The sequence below is a fragment of the Raphanus sativus genome, chromosome 3 (assembly GCF_000801105.2).
Source record: "Raphanus sativus cultivar WK10039 chromosome 3, ASM80110v3, whole genome shotgun sequence".
NCBI classification, from domain to species: Eukaryota; Viridiplantae; Streptophyta; class Magnoliopsida; order Brassicales; family Brassicaceae; genus Raphanus; species Raphanus sativus.
Genome location: NC_079513.1, coordinates 11,381,000 through 11,385,259, shown reverse-complemented (window position 1 = coordinate 11,385,259; position 4,260 = coordinate 11,381,000). Strand labels below are relative to the sequence as shown.

At 31.3% G+C, this 4,260-nt stretch overlaps 1 long non-coding RNA gene across 4 annotated transcripts; it reads right to left on the bottom strand.

Annotated features, from left to right (window-relative positions):
* Nucleotides 1–3,005: 3,005 nt before the first annotated feature.
* Nucleotides 3,006–4,028, bottom strand: LOC130509168 (uncharacterized). Of its 4 annotated transcripts, none has more exons than XR_008943321.1 (3): nt 3,884–4,028; nt 3,344–3,583; nt 3,006–3,180 (listed from the first exon to the last, which is right to left on the bottom strand). It is a non-coding gene; the product is annotated as an uncharacterized LOC130509168 (long non-coding RNA). The 4 variants fall into 4 exon arrangements; XR_008943323.1 differs by lacking the exon at nt 3,884–4,028 and adding an exon at nt 3,727–3,877; XR_008943322.1 differs by lacking the exon at nt 3,884–4,028 and adding an exon at nt 3,685–3,876.
* Between the last annotated feature and the right edge of the window lie 232 nt (nt 4,029–4,260).

Sequence of the window (4,260 nt, the reverse complement as noted above, 5' to 3'; positions counted from 1 at the left end):
CGGATTGAACGTTCTAAGTGTGCAGGATCTTCTGAGAACAGTAGTTGATTTTCCTTATTGCTTTTGGTACTGCTGGGCATGTACCTGAAAAGATAAGAAAAATTTTAATTAGAAAAGTGAAAAGAAAAAGAAAACCTAAAATTGATAAAATTAAATCTAATGGCGATCAAAACTCCCCGGTAACGGCGCCAAATTTGTACCACTCAAATTACCCTAAAGAGTGCTTTTACTCTCTCAGCTGTAGTACTTAAGGATCGAATCACGAGGAGTTAGGAAACTAATTAAATCTAATTATTAATCAATCTTAGGTGAAGTTGGTATTTATGATGGAAATGTAAAATGACAATCCTAAATGAGCAAGGTAGTTGCTCTACTAACAATATGATGGTTGTTTATAAGATAAGGAAGAGTGGTAGACATATGGCTTTTATTCAGGTATTGGGGATTATAATGTCTACTGATGTCTAACAAGTTGTTTGCATGATATTATAGAACTCAGCCGTTTAACAATCAGTGATGTCTCACTGGTTAAATAACTAGATCTCTGATCTCAACTGTTGTCTGTTGACCAGAAAAAGAGTCGATCGATAATCCTTTAAAGATATCGAGCGATACACCTTTCGCAGCGCCGATCGATTGACAACACTTGATGTATACCGAAGGATTTCCAATCCTAGCAGGAAAAGGAGGGAAACGGATACGTTTTATTCGCTTTCTCCCAAGGCTGGCAACGATTATAATCTTCAAGTACGCGGATCTTCACAGCTACATCGATCGACAATTCTAGGTGAATATCGATCGATTCTTCTCTGAATGTTGACTTCCGACTTGGTCTTGAATGGTCAACTCGGGTGTATTATCTCTTGTGCTCCAAAATGCTCCAAAAGCATCACTTTATCATGAAATACTCCTGAACCTGAAAACACACCTAATAGGCTAGAAAACATATTAGTTATATAATAAAAATATCATTATACCATGGTAGAAAATGAGTGAAATCCATGGTATCAATTTGCAGAAGGAATCTGAACCAATGTATACCAATCCTTAAAACAAGCGAGTAGAATTGATTAGGGTTGAAGGTCATCTTTTGTTTCTCCAGACATTCTCAGCAGGTGTGGATGTTAGTATTACGTGACACACTGCGGTGTTTCCATCTAATACATCCTGCAATCAATAAATTTAGATGGTGCTAGAAAGAGATTAGAGTAGCAAACAAATTGTATTTGATCATAATCCCCTATTTGACTCAATTAAAATTTTTTTTATAAAACATTTTATAAGACTCACAATAAACTAGATATTAGTAAATCTCCCCCAGACTTAAATAACATTGTCTCCAGTGTTTATCTAGCCCTAAGAATGTCTAGAAGAAATATAGGGAAAACAAGGTAAATATTGCTCGGATATGGTTATTGTGAGTAATATTTACAATATAGAAGAATGTTTTATAAAGCTTTTTTTATAAAACATTCTCAACAGGTGTGGATGTTAGTATTACGTGACACACTGCGGTGTTTTCATCTAATACATCCTGCAATCAATAAATCTAGATGGTGCTAGAGAGATTATAGTAGCAAACAAATTGTATTTGATCATAATCCCCTACTTGACTCAATTAAAACTTTTTTATAAAACATTTTATAAGACTCACAATAAACTAGATATCAGTAAACTTATTTAGCCTTAAGAATGTCTAGAAGAAATATAGGGAAAACAAGGTAAATATTGCTCGGATATGGTTGGCAGTAGTCTTGAGTTGGTTTTTTTTTTTTTAATTCTGGTTTAAGTTTTATTAATTACAAATTGACCCCATTTATTAGTGATAAAATCAATTAAATCTGATTGTGTAGTTTTCACCATTTTAGTTTATACTTTGTATATGTGGCATGTATTAACATAAAGATAAAGATGGTGATGTTATTGACATATTCAAATACTTGTGATGTTTACCATCATATTACACAATACTTGGTGTAGCAGAGAAACTTTTTTCCAATATTTTATTGGATGGTCCTCAAATCCCACCTTTTTCACGTTAATGATTTCTCCAATATCGTCCCACTTTAATGTCTTGGCAGCACAGCATCATTGCAAAGATAACTTAGTATAGAAAACTTAAGATATCTTAAGAATATTTTTATGTTAGTAGCTTTACTTGTTGGCATATGTATATATATATATACTAGAGTGGACCCGCCCTACGGGCGGGATGCATATTAACAAAAAATTAGGTAATCAAAATTAATATTTAATATTAGTTAAATTTTGTATATTATTGTATCTGAAATGTAAATAAACTATTTATTTCAAAAGTTAGTTCTGATTTTAAAAATAAATACTATTTGTTATTTTTAAATATGATCTTTTCTTTTAAAAAAGTTCAAGATGATTTTTTTGTTAAGTAATCTATGTTGAATAATTCAAAACAAACCGTGAGTTTTTTTTTTAATTTTTATTAGTAGAAAAGAAACAAACTTGTAAATAGATTCACATAGATTTTGTTTCATATTTAATTTTATAAAATTTAGTGAATTATATTATTTTTACTAAATTTAGTTTTTATGGTAGATTATTGTTATAATTTTATTAAAATGTATGATTAGTTATAAATTTATTTATGACATATTTATATATTTAATATTACATTTGAACCCAGATAAAAAACTAATTTACATATTTGCTAGAATGTTTATATTTGATAATCATGTTATTTAAATAACTGATTATAATTTCAAAATACATGCTATTGATTAAATTTTTACAATATAAAATTTAAATTTTAAATTTCTTAAAAATCAATAGACTATGGTTTTAGTAGGTTTACTGTTTACCAAATAATATTCAATCACCTAAACCATACCAAATTTTAATTTCAACCCAATCTAACCCAAAAACCTAATTATAACCTGATTTCTTGGTTTTTTATCTGATCCTTCTTCAGTTCATGATAAAGTCATTTTAACATCTTTGTGTTCAACAAAGCAGGACTTGATAACTAAAGATCTTACAACTCACTTGGTTTATTTACTCACCATTTGACCCACCTTTTAAAAAAGTTTCAAAAAGGAAAAAAAACAAAGCACGACGTGATGTTCTTTGTCACAATGCTCTATTGCTCTTCCTTCAGATGCTCCCACTATCAGTCCTTCAGATGCTTCTGTCACAGTAATCCTAATACTAAATAGAAAAAGAAAAAAAAAACACCAAAATCAAAATATGAATCTTCGATTGATAAATCAAAACCAAAGTTAACTATTTTCTCAGTGAACCCCCAATCGAAGAATAAAACAGCAAAAAGTAGAAGAGTTATCAATCCAGTCGTCATATTATGATTCCCTACCCAATTGGCAATAAAGAAATCATCTCAACGAAGAAGCCCGTTCTCCAACCTCTGTTCTTCGATTCAACCTCAACGAAGAAACAGATTACAGAACAGCGCAAGTGATCGAACCCATCAAGCTATCTCCAGAGATAAAGTCAGCCGTCTTAGAAGATTCCAGACCATGCTTCCGAAACGCATCGTAAGCGAGCTTTCAACAATGGATCTGATCTCTCATCCGTTCTATCTTAATCTCTCTGCCTGCAAAACATCAAAACAAAACCTTAATAATCATTCAAATCGGAATATACAACTTTTCAAGAAATAGATGGAAGGTCATGCGTGAATTGGGAAACAATAACTTTTCAATAATTAGATTGAAGGGCATGAGTTGCTCGCAGAACCTCAAACTATATAACAGCGGAGATAGCCATTGTTATCACTGGATCTTTTTAAGAAACTTGTTATTGAAACAATTGAACAGATGAATTTTCAGAGGATACAACGAACAATTTTATAGTTTAAGATTCAGAGAAGGGGGGATGTATTCATTGATGAAACCTGATAGGAGTGGGAGCTATTATTAATGACTCCGTTAGAGACGACGATTGAATTCAGCTAGAGTTTTACACACCGTCTTGCTGCAGATCTAAATGATGCATTGAATGTGAATTAGTGACAGGTGTCGCGACCACAAAAGGTGAATTAGTGACATGGCATCCTAGGTGGACACCCCAGGAAGGATAGAAACTGTACTTTATATATAAAGATATATATATATATATATATATATATGAAGTATTAATGGCTAAAATAAGTCTATTACATTAGTACAAACTTCTATATCTAAAATGTTCACCTTTTAATCGAAGCTTTTTTCTTATCAAAAATCGAAGCTTTTTTCTTATCAAAAATCGAAACTTATTTCTAGGCATATT